This window comes from Natator depressus, chromosome 6, assembly GCF_965152275.1.
Source record: "Natator depressus isolate rNatDep1 chromosome 6, rNatDep2.hap1, whole genome shotgun sequence".
NCBI classification, from domain to species: Eukaryota; Metazoa; Chordata; order Testudines; family Cheloniidae; genus Natator; species Natator depressus.
The window spans coordinates 78,858,033-78,877,724 of record NC_134239.1 but is presented as its reverse complement, the minus strand read 5'-3'; positions in this window follow the sequence as shown (position 1 = coordinate 78,877,724).

Below are 19,692 nucleotides of genomic sequence, written 5' to 3'. Positions count from 1 at the left end.
AGAAAATTGTAATTGAGGACCATCAGTTTAGCAGATTGTTTCTGACCATTCTGTGCTGATAGATACATCTAAGGTGCTGATTAGACATCATGAAAGACTGTCACTGTCCTTGAATCATTTTAATATAATTATGCTTCTTCAACTATCATTTTCACTGTATTCAGCCTAGTCAAAGACAATGTAAGTACATTTCTCCAAAATATGCAATTTCCATAGGTATTGGACATGCACTTAGACATCACTGTGATCAGACAATTTTTGCGTGGATTTAAAATTCTGAGCATGTTGTGGAGCTTTTCCTGGAATGTTTAAAAATCCAGTCTGTTAATCTCAACTTGTTTGTTACTATATAGCTAGATATAGTATGCGTGCCCAGAGAGAAAGAATGAAACAGTTACATTAGCCTCTCTTGGCATTATTGTCTTTTTTTAAAACTGGTTGTTGTTTTTTTCAAAACACCCTCTCAAAAATTACTGATTTTCACTTATGTTTTCTTTACTGATCAGTACAGGGTGAGTGTGTGTTGTACATTTTCAAAATAATTATAACTGGATACTTTAAAATGTTTTAAATAGCAGTGGGAAAAACAATTAAAAATAATACTAATCCACTACAAACAGGCAGGGGCAAAAACACATCTAGGGAACATTTGAGAGTGAAACAATATACTCCTCTTTGATTCTGTAATATAAACCACAATTTCTTTTTTTCCAGGGGCAGTGATCATGAGCCAGAGAAAGCAGAGACTTCCATTTCAGGGCATTCTTTATGTACTCATGACCTGATCATCTAAATAATGTTTCATATGACTGGTGCAATCACTGACTAGGTCAGACACAGAATCAGTGCTTGTCTGCTGTGTATAAGGCAAGCACAGACCGATGCTTTGACGAATGCATGAGGAAACAAAGGGCCTGATTCTGAAAACACAGCTAAGTAGTCCTCATGTGAGTACAACTCTGAAGTCAATTGGACTACTTACATGAGTGTGGGCTTGCAGTAGCCATCCTATACAGAACAGCAATAAATGTGATTACCACTGAGAGGAAAAACTACAAAATTTATTCATATTAACTTTTACATCTATATTATACATAGATGAAAAAGCTGACAGGAGGGCTACCCTCAACGTTCAGGAGTGAATATGGCAAAAACATTATTCCAGCATAATTCCAGCATTCCATGTGCATACACATATGCCTGTAGAGACTGAGCCAAACCTCGCTGAAGACAAAGAAAGATTTCCATTGACCTCACTGGGCTTTGAATCAGGCCCATAAACTTGAAATATTTTGGTTGTGTAGGTCATTTTTGTCCCACTCTTGTTGCATACCCTTTTCGTACTGTCTCTTTGCACCTGAAACAGATGGTCCATGCATTTAATGGATGGTCCATCCTCAAGCTGAGTAGGCATGCTGTCTTATATAACATGCCTTATCCAGCTTAGCTTACAATTAACTGCTTTATACCATACTGAAAAGAAGCAAATCCTTAATAACTACCAGTTAGACTGAACTGATTTGCCTCAGTTTCTATGTATGCCTCAGAAGAAGTGTGTGTGTGTGTAAATACATAATACACAGACACACACACACACACACACTCCTCAGTGAGGAGGATTGGGGACCATCATTCTTAACCCAGTATAAAAGTTAAGCCTATCATTAGAGTGCCTTGCTGGGCAATCAACAACTGGTCTATTTAAATGTTAGTCATATTCTGGGACATATTTTTTTATTTTGATTCCAGCCCCAATAATTAAAACAAAAATCAACCAACCAAACAAAAAATCTGTTTGTTTGTCCTCTTGGTCCAGTTTTTATTTTATTCCCCATTTTATTCCTCAGCATCTCAGTGCTCTCAGTTCTGCTCAAAAACTAAGCCAAATTTATATAATGACACCACTACAGCAGGTTGATTGCATTTTATATTTCTTGCCTGGTATAAAGACATTACGAATGCAGGTACATAGGAATTGCTATGCTGTATCAGACCTGAGGTCTGTCCAGTTTAGTATTCTGTTTAGCATCAGGTGTTTCTGAGGAAGCTGCAAGAAACCCCATGGCAGGGAGATGTGGGATAATCTGTTCCCCTTTAAGGGTTTCAGTCTAATCCCGAATAGTTAGATATTTGGTTGAGCCCGAACTTTGAGGTTTCATAACCCTTTGAAATATTTATTTGCAGTAACTATTATAACTGGATATTTTTATTATCAATAGAAATGTTCAATTCCTCTTTGAATCTTTCTAAATTCTTACTCTCAAGGACATCCTGTGGCAATGAGTTCCACAGTCTAAATTCACACTGTGCAAAAAAAAATTTCCTTTTATGAATTTTGAATTTGCCACTTTTCAGTTTCACTGAATGTTCCCTTCTGTTATGAGACAGGGAAAACAGAAGCTGCTGATCTACCTTTTCTATACCATTTATTAATTTGTTTACTTTTTTACAAACATGACAGAGACTATAATATATTCATTGGGGAGGAAGGATCATCTTGAGACTAATGCACTGGACTGGGAGGCTTTGTTCCTGAGTATCAAAGATTTGCTATGCTACCTTTTGTATGTTATCTAGAGTGGAATTTTTCATAAGGACCTATCTGAATTAGAAGCACAAATCCCATTAATTTTCAGTCCATTTAATGTCAGTGGAACTTGTGCTTTTATCTCAGGCATGTCTGAAAATTCCACTCTCTGAAATTTTTCTAGGCTTCAGTCGACAGCTATAAAATGAGAATGATAATACTTCCCTACCTCACAGAAGTGTTGGAGGATAAATTCATTGAGAAGCTTCATAGAAAAGACTGTAAATAAATAAATAAAATAAAAGTTTTACTGTTGCTTAGATGGGGCACAGGAAGAGCCCTTGTGAGCTGTGCTCATTTTGTAAAAGCAAGAGACAATATTTTGGGACCCTTGTCAAGAACACACACTATTTCCCTTTTTCTTTCTTTCTAAGTAAGAATAAATGTTAAATTTGCTCTCATCCAAATAATTAAGTTAGAAGAGTAGCTTAGTGGGCTGCATAATTGGGAATTGGGCACCCAATTTAGAGAGAGCCAATTATGGACAATGCACAAAGTCATTTTTAATGTGGCTGTATTTTCATAATTGAGAGTTACAATACTCTCACATGCATTTATATGGACTATAAAGTCCAGCAGGGAATTATGTAAAAATGTCAAAGTGGCTGATGTCAGCCCTTGTATTTTTTCCCAATAGATATTTTGATTTACACCTTCTCTAGCTTCATTCTATGTCCACAGATTAGACTACATTTACATTTTCATAGCATCCAGCTGTTCTACATTCATGATTTACAGTCATCCAATGTAATTAAAGTATATGTTGTGGGTTTATAAGATTTTTTTAGTGGTCTATATTTCTACATTGTCTCTCCCGTTTTCCAAATTATTTTATTCATAAAGCTATGCCTTAAAAAAACAACAGAAATAATTATCTCTGAAGTAGAATACAACATGAATAAAGCACACAGCTATTTGAATTTCCTTCTCCTGTATTGCCAATTTAGCATTGAAAATAAATGTCTCTCTCTCCACAAATTAGAATCTAATTAAACACAATAAACAATTTTAAATAATGTTAAGGGTCTAGCTTACACCAACAGAAGCCAGAAAACCAAAACTTAATGCTGCAACTTTCTCCTGAACATCTGTCCCTTTGTGCCTTGGAATTTCAGGGCTGTTTTAACAGTGGGGTTTTATACAGTTGCATTATATAGGATTCACCCTAGAGCATTATATAGGTGTAATAAATAGTACCAGAGTGGAGTTTGACTTGAGGGGTTTTTTTTTTTTTTTTTGCTTTTTTCAGTTTCTGCTGACCGTGCATGATTGAGAGTTGGGGAGAAAAATGACTCTACGCCTTCCTGCTATTCCACATGCTCCCAACCCAAACTCAAAGTAACTATTGTTGTAGCTGCTTTCAAGAGTTACAGTGGTTGTGGGGAGGAAGAAGAGACCAAAATGTGCAGATGGCATACTTATCACTCCCATACCTGGTCCTGAGGAGCTGTCCCATTTATTTTTTTAAATATAGCTTTTCAAAAATACTTTTATTTGCTTTGGACATTCTAAACCTTTTATCTTGCTTAATTAGCAACGCTTAATTACCACACCATGAGATCATTCTTTGTTACACTGAAAAAGGGTGATACAGAGGTAGCACACAAGTGTGCGAATGTCTTATTTCCATTGACCAATATGCAGACTAGCACAGAAGGGGATGACGAGTAGAGGTACATACATGTGATCTCTGTTAGGTACACTGTTGAGAATAATTCTGTTGGGAAACTACAAAGGAAATGCTTTGAAAGGGCATTAAATAATTGAGCCTAGAGAATGAGGCATTGGCTTATTGTACAATAATAGATAATGGATACAATTTTCAAAAGCACCTCTGTAATTTAGGATTCTGAGACTCACTGAAGGTCAGTGGAAGTTAGACTCCAGGGAGCATACATCTCTTTTGGAAACAGGAGTTGGGCTCCTAAATCACCTAGGCATTTCTAAACATTTTACCCAATGTAACTCATTCTCCCACCAGTCTATATCAAGTTAGGTATCATTTGAAAAGAAGACTTCCAATGAGAAATGAAGCAGGACAGGACAAATGAATAACAATGGATTGATATTTGAACTCTGATTTATACTGGATGACAGTTTATAGGTGCTTTGTGTTTCTAAGTAAGAATAAATGTTAAACTAGAAAAGAATAGAAAGGCATTTGCTTTTTTATCCTATTAATTCTACATAACTGCTAGTGTTAAAGAATGTCTTTAGCTAATAGCTCTTGGCATGTAATTCCATGGTAAACCTGGAAAAGAAAAATAAATAAATTATTTTTCACATTCAGGGCATGTAAACTTGCATCTAAATCAGGGAGAGTCTAATCTCTTTTATATCTTTTGTAGCTACATACAAATATTACAAGTAGCTTAGATCTTCTGGCTTAAGCTAGAGTTTAGCTTTTAAGAGTAAAACACATTCCACAATGTTTCAAGTCACTTTTTAGTTTTCATGTCAATGCAAAGATTTTTTCAGATTTAGTCTAAAATGTAAACTGGAAAAAAATATTATGACCCAAAGTCTTACATTAGACTCATTATTTTCATTGATTCTTGCAAATAATTCTCATGGTCATCATTGCAAATGGTCAGTGGCATTAGTAAGCTAGAATCTGACAACCCAGAGAAACTGACTATCATACACAAAATGAATATAGCACCTGCTGCCAATATAATACGTTATAGTTAATTTTTAATTAGACTGAAGACCTAGCCTATATTTGAAAGTAACACAGAATAGAATGTTATTTAACAGAGTAAGGTGCTGTGTATAGAAATAGACAATAAAGGGGAAAGTGGCATCATATTAACCTTTGCTTGACAAATTAAAATGTATACACGTTCTCATATTATACGTTATATTCTCATATTGCTAGTCAAAACATATGCAATAAACTTTTTTCCCACTTACACTTGCCATTTTTGAGTTCATGAAACTTTTACAGAATTGGATCAGTTGTGTGAAATTTGCTATTTCCCAAACTATTCTCCCAAAAGTTCACTCAGAAATGTTTTTGCCATTGAGATCATTGCAAATATTTAGTGACAAATTTGCACACTACACATTTTGGAAAACCTGTGTAGTGGTTGTAGGTCACAAGTTATTTGGTTCTGAGTCCCTGGCTGAACCTACCTAATGCAGTCATGATGGTTAACAGAAATTACTTGAAATCATTTTCTCAGGAGTGGCTGAATTTTGTGTGCTCAGTCAGAAGAAACATCTTTTAAAGCATGATCCAAAATCGAGTGATATCAAAGGGGTCTGACCAACGATGTAAGGTCTTTGGATCAGGTGCTGGAGTCCAGGTCCCACAGTATTCTTGCCAGCAAATTAAAGAAGTATGGATTGGATGAATGGACTATAAGGTGAATAAAAAGCTGGCTAGATCATCGGGCTCAACGGGTAGTGATCAATGGCTCGATGTCTAGTTGGCAGCCGGTATCAAGCGGAGTGCCCCAGGGGTAGGTTCTGGCACCGGTTTTGTTCAACATCTTCATTAATGATCTGGATGACGGGATGGATTGCACCCTCAGCAAGTTCGCAGATGACACTAAGCTGTGGGGGAGAGGTAGATATGCTGAAGGGTAGAGATAGGGTCCAGAGTGACCTAGACAACTTGGATGATTGGGCCAAAAGAAATCTCCGAAGAGGTTCAAAAAGAACAAGTGCAGAGTCCTGCACTTAGGAAGAATCTCATGTACTGCTACAAGCTGGGGACCAACTTTGCTAAGCGGCTGTTCTGCAGAAAAGGACCTGGGGATTACAGTGGACAGGAAGCTGGATATGAGTCAGTGTGCCCTTGTTGCCAAGAAGGCTCAGGTCCAATTAGACGGGGGGCTAGGAAGGCCATTTGGCCTGGGCCTCAAGCTCAAAGGGGGCTTCAAATTTAGACACTTGTTAATTTTTTGGCATTTGATAAGTTTAGCAACTTGTTTTTATGCGCATCCCTATCGGACCAAAATGTGACACACTCTCTCAGCTTAGAGCTGCAAATTTAAGCAAATAAGAGATGTGATTTGGTAAAAAAATATAATTGTTTGTTACTTGATACAGATTTTGTCATATTAAAGAGTTAAAAATGTTCATAAATATTAATAAAAATATATCAGTTCTGATGGCACAAGATTAGACCGTGATGAACGTATCCTGTCAGATCAGCTGATTATATAAACAAACCACTACTAGTGGCTGGTGCTGAATCAGGTGTGTGTTGAAAGGTAGAGAATTGTTATATTTTAGTGTCTTTATAGTTTTAAGTCTAGTTGACTAAGGAATTATTTATGTGTGAGAATTCCTCATTATCATCTTCATATGGTAGCTAAAAGAGGTGACTGGTTGGTTGGTTGAGCCCTAGCTTGGCCATCATCGTAGGCTTTCGTAGTCTATAGGCCCAGATTCAAGGTGAAAATTTGTGAGGACAATCTTTTACGGTGAGTTTTGTGAGAACAACAAAGAAATCTCAAAAGATCTCAGTGACGAGGTCATCTTCGTCAAACAAATATGTTCCACGAACTTTAAATTTGATTGCAAGCCAAAGGAATTTATTCGAGAAATACTCAAACTTGGACTCTCTGGGGTGTTTCCTAATATCACAATAGCACTGACTATTTTTGTCAGTTTGCCTGCATCAGTGGCTTCAGGTGAACGCTTCAATGTGTTGAAGCAGGTAAAGAACTATCAAATGAAATTATTGGGTAGCAGGTTTAAAACAAATAAAAAGAAGTTCTTCTTCACTCAGCACACAGTCAACCTGTGGAACTCCTTGCCTGAGGAGATTGTGAAGGCTAGGACTATAACAGGGTTTAAAAGAGAACTGAATAAATTCATGGAGGTTAAGTCCATTAATGGCAATTAGCCAGGTTGGGCAAGGAATGGTGTCCCTAGCCTCTGTTTGTCAGAGCGTGGAGATGGATGGCAGGAGAGAGATCACTTGATCATTACCTGTTAGGTTCACTCCCTCTGGCGCACCTGGCATTGGCCACTGTCGGTAGACAGGATACTGGGCTGGATGGACCTTTGGTCTGACCCAGTATGGCCATTCTCATGTTCTTATCATTGTTCAACTATGGGACAAGAGTGCTTGAATGGGCTCGCCATGCTAATATCAACTGTGACATTGCACAAAAGCTAGATTTTTCCTCAATGATTTGTGCGTTTGCACAGAAAAAGGCTAGAAAAGCATTTGTTAAATAAAAAATTATTCGAATTATGTCTCACTTGGTGCCTTATTTTGTTTTCTTGTCGCCATTTTTTATTTTTATTATGGCTAGGGACCTCAAAAGCTGGAAGTGGCCCGGGCCTCTCTGGACCTCTGAGAGGGCCTGAGAAGGCTAATGGCATATTGGGCTGCATTAGTAGGAGCTTTTCCAGCAGATCAAGGGACGTGATCATTCCCCTCTATTCAGCACTGTCAAGATCACACCTGGAGTACTGCGTCCAGTTTTGGGCCCCCCACTATAGAAAGGATGTGGACAAATTGGAGAGAGTCCAGCAGAGGGTAATGAAAATGATTAGGGAGCTGGGGCACATGACTTATGAGGAGAGGTTGAGGGAACTGGGGTTATTTAGTCTGCCGAAGAGAAGAGTGAGGGGGGATTTGATAGCAGCCTTCAACTACTTGAAGTGGGGTTCCAAAGAGCATGGAGCTAGGCTGTTCTCAGTGGTGGCAGATGACAGAACAAGGAGCAATGGTCTCAAGTTGCAGTGGGGGTGTATAGGTTGGATATTAGGAAAAACTATTTCACTAGGACGGTGGTGAACCACTGGAATGGGTTTTCTACAGATGTAGTGGAATCTCCCTCTTTAGAGGTTTTTAAGGCCCGGCTTAACAAAGCCCTGGCTGGGATGATTTAGTTGGGGTTGGTCCTGCTTTGAGAAGAGGGTTGGACTAGATGACCTCCTGAGGTCTCTTCCAACCCTAATCTTCTATGATTCTATGAGGGACAACAGGGAGGGATTGGCAGTAAGTCTCTTACTACAACTTCTAAAATCAGATAGGATTTCATGTGATAATGTCCCTAGATGGTCCCCAAAAGAATCCAGAGGCAAGAAAAAGTCCCTCCACCAGACAGCAGAGATGTGTAGCAGGCAACGAGTCCTTCTGGGCAAGAAGACAATACATGATAGGAATCTATGAATCTAGAATAGGAGTTTGGGGAATATCAGAGAAGTGTCAGTAACAGAGCCTATTGGATGTGGGAACAAAGGTGATGCTTACTCTGCAAGTGTGGGTATTTCAGATAATCATAATCTAAACTCTGAACCTTTTTAGGTTTCCCCATCACTAGGTCTTGATGTACTTTGCTAATGTTTACAGCAGGCTATTACACAAAGTTTTCCCATGTTAATGCTGAGGTTGACTGAGGTGCTTTTGATACTAATGGCCCCAAAACACTGGCAAAAAACTACTATTTTTGTCACCCCCGACCAATTAAAACACCTTAACACAACATTTGTTTGGAAGGCAAATGATGTAGTTTTATTTACAACACATTTAAATTAGAATATAATTAAGAGAGTAAGAAAAACCTTATCACTGATGATAAATTATTCTTAATTGACTTCACTAGTGAGCATCACTATAACAAAGGAAGAAACCAACTGGTAGGCAATCTTTTTTTAAAACACTATGCACTTTTTCATTGGTTTCTAGAATAGAATCAGTTTAGACCATCACTGTTGCTGGCCTATTCTCCAACATGTTGGTTTTGGCTGTTAATTGTTTTATTATAGACAAAACTGACTGACTACTGACTTAGAAACCAAGGAGGGGAGGGAATAACCATTTTATCATGATTCTTGCTCCAGATTCTTCCTTTTTTATAAATATTAGACTACAATACTCATTGGGCCAGATTCTGTCACTTTTACTCACAAAAAGTAACATCTTGCCCTCTGGTCTGTCTCAGAGTCTGGTCTCCTGGTACCCAGACCCAGCCTGCCTCCTGACTCCTGCTCTGACTTCTAGGACAGACTGCCCACATCCCAGTCATGTCATCTGGGTGAAATACTAGTGCCATTAAAGCCAATGGCAAAACTCCTCTCCACTTCAGTGGGATCAGGATTTCACCCTGGAGAAATATAGAACAAGTGAGAACTACAAAAATTTACTTGAAACTATTCATTTCAACTACAGCGGACTTTCAGTTGGGAAAACAGTTCTGGTCTAACAAATCAGCTGTCCGGAGTCAGCATTAGAATCATCAAACAGGAATCTTAAGAAAACAGTTCTAGTCCTGGAATCACACTTGAAGAGGGAGGCAGTGGAGGCATTGCAGACTTCAGAGTTCCAAAACTGTGTCTGAAAGATGCAAGTACAGAAGCTTAAAATCCTTAAGGATTTATTACAGGGTTTAAGAATCAGTCCAAAAAAAAAATCTGAATAGTCAGATTATTAGTAAAGGGCTAACAGGACACAGGAAAGATAATAAATCTACCCTGAATTCAGTGAACACATTAAACTTCAGAGAATCACACTGGTTTTAAAAATATTTAATAGAAAGCATGTGGCACCCATATTTCCATGAAAGCACTGTTACTGAAAAAGGAGAGACCAGTTTGCAGAGTGATAGCTTGAAATGTGGTTCTACTGTTTCATTATGTTCCATATTAACCAAGTACAGAAAGAATGAAAATATATTTTCATTATGTTCTATTTCTACTTTTTTCCCCTTGAACAAATGAAGGAGGCAAGGGTCCTGTTGAAAAAATAGTATGTGATCATATAATTAAAGACTGTCTCATAATGTATACACATGAGGGGGGCAAATTAAGGTTACATAGGCATTCTTTTAAGGTAGTTTTTGTGTATAATTTTACTGTCATATTCCAATATCAATTGGAACTGCAGTGCAATCATTCATCTTAGATCATTACTAAATATTAGATAATCTTTATTCATAATTGATAAACTGAGAGATTGGTTGTCTTTTGTTGGCTGTTGCATGTTGTACTGCAATGCAAGTTGTATCTCTTGTCTTGGTGATTTGAAGGGCAATAAACTCTCCAGTTGTCTGCTGAAGTGCAACCATAAATTGTTCAGTTGTTCTTTAAACAGTACTATAGGTGTTCAGTTCCATGATGCCTGTAAACTGTTGCATGGTGGACATTCAACAGTCCCCCTGCTTGTTGAAAGATCATAGCAAACTAGTGTCCTACATATTCCTTGGTGGCACTCGGACATGATATTGATCTCAGACTTTCACTTCCAGATGATATTGTTTCCAAGCTGGTGTTCACTAGAGCTATTCCTTCAAGGAAGATGTGGTATGCACCCACTGAAATCTTCTCTGCATAGCAGGCCTACAACACTTGATATAGAGAATGAAGTTTAATGTAATCTGTAGTTATCTAAAAAGTCTCCATATTTCAAGGTGTTAAGATCTGCAATAGAAACTGAGAAACATGATAAAAAAAACCCCAATTTTATTTGAATAATATATTAATTGACTTTACATGTATGTACACTTTAATTTGTATATAGTTATTTTGGAGTTCTGGTCCTGGCAGAGAAACTATTCTTTCTGCAGAAATCTAGCTTTGGCCTTTTTTAGGCTTTAGTTCCATGGAGACACCTACTACATTCATCTCAAGATCAACATTTTCCACAAGTAGGGCATCTTCTGCACGCTCATGCCTAACTCTAACATCAGTACTTCTTGTCTGCAAGAAGAACTGAAATGCTTAGTTGCAGGATGACTCCACATGTTTAGGGGAAGAAGATAAGACACCCTGGTAGAACAAAGCAGGGAAGGGGTCAGAAGTTTACCTTAAACTAAAGGTCATATCCAAGAACTATTCTATATAGGTTTGTATACTGTGTTGATTACCATGGTAACTGCTACAGGAGTTCAAGGCTTTACAGCTGATACCCAAGCAAAACTGAATACAATTTGAAAAAAGAAAATGAAAGGGAACATTTCAAACAGGTTGGTGAAAACTCAGATCAGGTTGACTCATTCCAAGTGAGAGTAAAGCATCTGGAAAGAAGAGACAGATAAAAATGGGGGGGAGGGGGGGATAATTACATAAAGAACAAGAAACTGAAATAAGAGAGTGCCAGGAAATGTGGGAGAATGCAACATTGTCCTCACTGTATAAAATTTACTCCAGGGAAATTTTGTCTTGTATTCATACAGTAGAAATGATACTGGTGAAGAGAGTCCATAGAGCTCTTTCCAACATTCAAATGCAGGCAATCATCTAAAGTTGTCGTAATAGCTAAGCTACATTACTTTCAGCAAAAAGAAGTGCTGTTAAGGAAGGCAGGTGATCAAAAGGAACTTGTTCAAAATCAGAAAATACAAATATTTCAAGATCTCTGCATTAACTCTGAAGCTATGCAGGGAGATGGGAGAAGTAACTGAAGAGCTCTGACAAAAGGACACGTTATAGATGGGGCTTTCCCTTTAAGCACCTCTTCTGCTATCAAGGACAGAGTTTATGTTCGCAAAAAGAAAAGGAGTACTTGTGGCACCCTAGAGACTAACAAATCTATTTGAGCATAAGCTTTCGTGAGCTACAGCTCACTATGAAAGAAGGACAAAAGCTCCTCTGTACACTTGGAATGAGAAGAGAAGGCACTAAATAAGATCAAAGAATAAAAACAGAAGAAGAACAGAAAGCAGGATTTTGACAAGCAGCAAAACTCAAAGGAGGAGAATCCTTATAGATTAGGAAATGAAAAATAAAGATTTACTGCAATAGACTGACAGAATTGAGACTGAAGAAGATTTACAGGCATAGGGATGGACTTACAGCAAAAAGTACACATGCAAAATAAGCAGCTAAATAGCTCTGTTCTTGTAAAAACACAATGAATTTAATTAAGGGGGGAAACAACAAAATGAATTATAATAAGAGTCAATTGTGATAAGACAGGTGACAACTAAAACTGGCATAAGATATCAGGTTTGGAAAGAAAAGTCCAAATTTACCTTTGGACACATTGGGCTCTTTTCTTTTCCTGTCTTTAAGCAGTTGATAAAAATATTTAACATATTTAATGGGGCTAGAAGATAACTGAATGAGGTATGAAAGTGTAGTGGGCACCACTGTGCCTAGCACAATGGGGTCCTTGTCCAACCAGGTCCAACTGGGTCTCCTAGGTGCTACCAAAATAAAAAAAAATAGTAATAATTCTCAAAATGGAGGGGATGCCAGTGTATTAAGAGAGGAGGACAGGAGCCAAAACATGTTCTGAATCTCTACCTGTCTCAGATTTTTGCTGATATGTGGCCTAAGGATGGGAACCAGAAACATCTCCTGACCTGTAAAATTAATGCAGCTCATTTATCTGACCTTAAACTCTATGGCTCTTTGAATTGATGCATGGAGAGCAGTACCAGAGACTGTACAGGTAGACGGTCTCCACATTTCTTATATATGTGGTCCTCAGGCCCTGCGTGTCATAGAATCATAGAACACAGATCTGGAAAGGACCTCAAGAAGTCATCAAGTCCAGTCTCCCATGTTGTGGCAGGACCAAGTAAACCTAGACCACACATGACCAATATTTGTCCAACTTGTTTTTCAAAGTTTCCAATGATGGGGACTCCACAACCTCTCTTGGAAGCCTATTCCAGTGCTTAACTTATAGTTAGAAAGGTTTTCTTAATATTGAACCTAAATTTCCCTTGCTGCAGATGAAGCCCATTCTTTCTTGTACTACCTTCAATGGACAGGGAGAATATTTGATCTTTATAACAGCCCTTAACATAATTTTAAGACTGTTGTGAGGTCCTCAGCTCAGTCTTATTTTTGCAAAACTAAACAGGCCCAGTTTTTTCAACCTTTCCTTATAGGTCAGATTTGATAAAGGGTTTAGAATTTTTGTTGCTCTCCTCAACTCTATCCAGTTTGTCCACATCCTTCCTAAATTATGGTGCCGAGTATTGGACACAGTACTCCAGCGGGGACTTCACCAGAGTCGAGTAGAGCAGGACAGTTACCTCCTATGACTTACATACAACACTACTGTTAATACACCCCAGAATCATATTAGCCTTTTTTGCAGTTGCATCATATTGACGACACATTCAGTTTGTGGCCCATTATAATCCCCAGATCCTTTTCAGTAGTACTACCACCTAGCCATTTATTCCCTATGTTGTAGCTGTGCATTTAATTTTTCCTTCCTAAGAGAAGTAATTTGGACTTGCCTTTATAGAATTTTGTCTTTTTGAATTCAGACTAATGCTCCAATTTGTCAAGGTCATTTTGAATTTTCAACCTGTCCCACAAAGTGCTTGCAACCCTCCCAGCTTGGTGTTATCTACAGATTTTATAAGAATACTCTCTACTCCATTTCCAAGTCATTAATGAAAATATTGAATAATATGATTCAGGAATCACCCTTGTGGGATCCCACTAGATGTGTCTTCCCCACTGATAACTACTCTTTGTGTAGTCTTTCAACCAGCTGTGCACCTACCTCATAGTAATTTAATGTAGACCACATTTCCCTAGTTTGCTTATGAGAATGTCATGCAGCACTGTGTCAGAAGTCTTACTATAATCAAGGTATAACATGTCTGCTCCTTCTCCCCATCCACTAGGTCCATAATCCCATAAAAGAAGGAAATTAAGTTTGTTTGGCATGATTTGCTCTTAACAAATCCAGGCTGACTATTCCTTTTAACCCTATTATCCTCCTGCTGCTTAAATTGATTGTTTAATAATTTTCTCCAGTATCTTTCCAGGTATTGAAGTTATGCTGACTGGTCTATAATTCGCCAGGTCCTCCTTGTTCCCCTTTTTAAAGATAGGTACTGTGTTTGCCTTTCTCCAGTCTTCTGGGTCCTCTCCTGTCCTCCACAAGTTCTGCAAGATAATTTCTAATGGCTCAGAGATTGCTTCAACTAATTCCCTATGTATCCTAAGATTAATTTGATCAGCCCCTGCTGACTTGAATACATCTAACTTATCTATATATTCTTTAACCTTTTCTTTCCCTATGTTGGCTTGCATGCCTTTCCCTTTGTCAATATTAGTTGTGTTTAGTACCTTTTCAGTGAAGACTGAAGCAAAATAGGTATTAAGCACCTCCTTTTTCTTGATGTCATCAGTTATTAGCTTTCCTTCCCTGCTAAGCAGAGAACCTACACTTTCCTTCATCTTTCTTTTGCTCCTAATGCATTTAAAGAACCTCTTATTGCCTTGCCAGGTGTAACTCATTTTGTGTCTTAGCCTTTTTCATTTTGTCCCTACTTACTTGTGCTGCACTTTTGTACTCCTTATCAATTTGTCCATGTTTTCACTTTTTGTAGGATTGCTTTTTGATTTTCAGGTCGTTAAAGAGCTCCTGATGTCCATGGCCCTTAAAGGTTGCCAAAGTCAGGACCGGTGGGTTCTTTGAGTCCTACATTTGGAGGGCTCCCCAAGGGTACTGAGGACAGTGTTGAACCTGGCTGTTTGCCTAAAGACTTCTCCTTACATGGAATGATGGAAGATACCTTTGGCAGTACTAGACCCTCAGTAATGGAAGAAGCCAGAGCCTTGTCAGTACTTGGGGCAGGACATGAGATCTACTTAGACTTGAGGTCCCCTTGAGGGGGATCTCTCCTGATGCTTCAGGTTTCTATCAGTGGACCAGGAGCTCTTCTTTCTGGAACATTTGGAGGCTTCTGCAAATACGTCTTGATCTTTTCTCCACAGAGCTGGAACCAAAGTCCACTGGGATACTATGAGAGTCTGAAGCTGATGTATGGGGGTAGGGAAGGGAGTCTGCTACTGTGGGTCTCAAAGACCACTCCATGAGAAGGGGCTTCAGTCTATATTCTCTCCGCTTGCTAGGTATGCTTTTAAACATGGTGCAGTCCTTGCATTTAGATGGGATGTGCAACTCTCTGTGGAAATGGAGGAAACTGCAGTGCCTGTATCTGAATGGGGAAGACCAGTGGAAAGACTGGTAGGGTTTGAGTCTGGGGGTTTGGGCATAACCCTCCACAAAACACCCAGCTGAGAAAAGATGGCTGAGGCCCTAGTCATGTCCAGCAAAGAACAGGGAAGGGAACTCTCCAAAGGCCCAAGAGGTAAAACCTAGTGCCATAAGTGAAAACTAAACTAGAAAAGGTAAAATAAGCAAAATAAAATAACAGAGAAAGAATGAACATAGGTATGTAGGAGATACCACAACCCTCCATTTCACAGTAATTGAGACTGCAAGAAGCAGAAGAAAGCTCTGCATGGGAGGGACTCTGTCTGAGAAGCAAGGGAGAGACCGCAGAAGACCCTCAGGGAGGAGGGGGCTGTGCCCAGTTGAAACTGGGGAGAAGATTGCATTAGTTTGTGTTTTGTTTTGAAAGACTTTGTGTCCCTTCATAACTGATCTGGAAAAACAGTGAGGTGGCAAAATTTGTGGATGATAGAAAATTACTCAAGATAGTTAAGTCCAAAGCAGACTGCGAAGAGTACAAAAGTATCTCACAGCACTGAATGACTAGGCAACAAAATGGCAGATGAAATTCAATGTTGATAAATGCAAAGTAATGCATGTTGGAAAACATAGTCCCAGCTACACATACAGAATGATGGGGTCTACATTAGCTGTTAACACTCAAGAAAGATCTTGGACATCTGATCACCTTAGGTTTGACACAGTAGGGCTGTTATGTTCAAGGGCCACTGAACTGGGTTTGGGTCCTGGAGGGTCAGTGCGCACCAGAGGGCTCAATAAACAGGATCCCTTCTGGGGATTGTTTGAAGAACTTTGTGACTCTGTGACTTCTTAAAGGGCCCCTGAAAAGATGGGATACCTACAGAAGCAGGGTGCCATAGAGCAACCATGAGAAGGCGTTTGAGAAGCACTAAGTAGCCAAACCACTACAAAGCTGCCATTAAAATACTTTCTAAGAAATGGGGGTGAGGGGGATCTCATCTTTCCGCTTCTATTGACATATTTTGCTAGTGAATCACAAAAGCCAAAATTTTAGCAAAAGATTATATACATGTTGTCTGTATGTGTCCATCTTCACGATTTATTAGTGATAGACAGATGTCAGACTATTACTTAAAAAGAAAAGGAGTACTTGTGGCACCTTAGAGACTAACCAATTTATTTGAGCATAAGCTTTCGTGAGCTACAGCTCACTTCATCGGATGCATACTGTGGAAAGTATAAAAGATCTTTTTATACACACAAAGCATGAAAAAATGGGTGTTTACCACTATAAAAGGTTTTCTCTTCCCCCACCCCACTCTCCTGCTGGTAATAGCTTATCTAAAGTGATCACTCTCCTTACCAGCAGGAGAATGGGGTTGGGGAAGAGAAAACCGTTTGTAGTGGTAAACATTTTTTAATTTTTTCATGCTTTGTGTGTATAAAAAGATCTTCTATACTTTCCACAGTATGCATCCGATGAAGTGAGCTGTAGCTCATGAAAGCTTATGCTCAAATAAATTGGTTAGTCTCTAAGGTGCCACAAGTACTCCTTTTCTTTTTGCGAATACAGACTAACACGGCTGTTACTCTGAAGACTATTACTTGAAATTCTCCACTCTGCTCAGTCAGGAAATAGCCCAAGAGGTCTCCATTCACTTGATATACAGAAAAGTTTGACTGGAAAGAGAGAAATTTATTAATGAATGTTCTGACACATGTGGCTATTGGCTCCCTATAGTGGTCTCCAAGCAAACGCCCAAGTAAATGGAAATGGATTCCGTTAGTGTTTTTACTTTACACCTAGGAACGAGGCAGGGGTATCTGCTTTCATTGTTACCATTTTTTTTTGCCAATTATGGAACTTCTTGCTCAAAGAGTAAAAGACAATGTATGTATCACTGGATTATATTGTATGTAAATATGATATTTTTCACTGATCCTGGGTAACCAAAGTAATCCAAACAATTTGAGAAAGTATCTGAGTTCATGGTGAACTATAATAACTTAGAAACTGTGACATCAAATGTCCTTGAATCAGAACAGAAACATGCTCATAGAGAAAGTTTTGGCTTTAAGTTGTCAGTATGCTCCTTTTTACATAGGTATGTAGATTTTATAGGGTTTAGGAAAAGGGTATTACTTTAATTTTAATCCACTGATGCAGCAAATTTAAAAATCTTAAAAGATTTGGAATATATACACAATCCTAAGGGCAAGGATAATTGCTACTATGAAAATGAGCATTTTTCCCAGATTGCCATTGTTACTGTTGCAATTTCTCCCAATAAAAATCCCAAGTAGAACTCCAGTAGAGAAACAAAGCATGATCTTCAATTTTATCTGAGGGTGGAGGCTGGAGTCAGGGTAAATGCAACTACATTATATAGGCCAACAGTGAAGGGTTGCGTGGCAGTGCAAAACACAGGATCTAGCCCAAGATGTTAAACATCAGTTGAGAAGTCATTGGCTCTATTCAGGAGTGGAGTTTCAATGATAGCTTTTGTGCCTTGCAGATCTTTTTCTGGCTCTGTGCTGGGCCAATCATCCCACTCAGACTAGAGCATCCTGAAAGCATGCTTTGACTGATCTAGATAATCTGGGCATAGGATCCATCTATTCATTTTCAACTGTAACTGATTTCTGTTTCACTGTGCATAGAAAAGGTATATCCCCTCGAGTAAGTGGACCTCACTCTTCTAGACCGTGGTGTTGCTCCCACTGAAGTAAATGCTAAAACTCCCATTGACCTCAGTGTTTCAGGATCAAGCCCCTATAAGCCCAATTTCTGTTGTAAACTCTCCACAAAAGGAACACAAGAGAAGTAATTATCACTGAGCTAACACATGGGAGATTTTTAGTTTACTTGTTTGGTTTTGTATTTTCTAAGCAAAATAAATTAATAAACTTTTGTTCTCTTGTTTATCTGAGCCATGGCATCTCCTAAGGCATGGAAAGAACCTTTATAGAATAATTAGATCATGAAAAATTATTAATAATTCAGCTGACTTGATCTCTGTTTCTTTAGAACACAGGTTTAGTAATTCTGGGGTAAAATTACCTGGCACTATGTTAAGTACAAAACACCCCTTCCATACATAGACGTATTTGATCATGATGTTGTAAAGAAAATCATTCACTCCTCAAAAAAGGTATTTCTTACTGAGGTTTTTATTGATGATTGCACAATTATAATTAGTATGTGAAAGAAGTTAGCAGAGCAACAAAAGAATCAAAATGCTGGGATAGCAGTGTTGCCTGAAAATTTAGAGAAGTTCTATTATTTCAGAAGAAGATAAAAAGAGCAATTTTAAATATTGAAGTCTGACATGAGTATGGCAAATCATTCTTGAAATCAACATTATTTTTTATATATAATTAAATTATTTCTCACATCTAAGCACATAAAAACTGAAGTTCCCACTAGAACAAGTCTGAATCCAACTTTTCAGCACATTAATTAAAAATGCAGAAGCAAACAACACACATCAGGGACAATTCTTAAAGGGACACTATAACAGTAATAGCATTTTTTAAAAATCCTTTTTTGATCTTAATTTAACTTTATATTCTATAGTTATTATGTTAAAATTTTATTATTTATATACTTTTTTCACTTCTCTCAGAAAGGACAATGAAAAGAAGCTAGTCAGTTTCACTTTATTTATAGTTTCTCTGCTAGTCAATTTTGCTTTCAGGTTCTCATGCAGCAGTATAATGCTGCAGTGTTTGGAATTTTAAAAAAATATGGAAGTATATGTACAGGTCTTAAGACTTGGTTAAGGTTTGATTTATTGCCACATAAATGTTTGTACCTTCTGTGTGTGCGTGTGAAATGCTTCTGCCTATGATCAAAGCGCCTTCCTTCCTGTCTTGGGATGTAATGTTATAATTGGATTCAATGCTAAAAACATAGGGAGAAGAAATAACCCAGGTAATTGCAAAATTCTGCATCTTGCTGGCTGCAAGGACTGTCAAACAGCAGAAGTTAAACTCCTTTGCATTTTGTTGGTTGTAAAGGTAATCCACACAGTGGTAGGTTAACACAAGTTACTGAGATATAGCTGTGGTACAGTGCTGAAGCTACAGTACACTGTTATTTTGTTAATGCTTGTGATGGGTCAGTATTCTCTGTCTTCTGCACCATATATATGGCACAGCCCATTCTTGATGTTATCCTCACATTCACTTCCTCTGTTCTGTTTTAAAATCACATGCCTTCCCA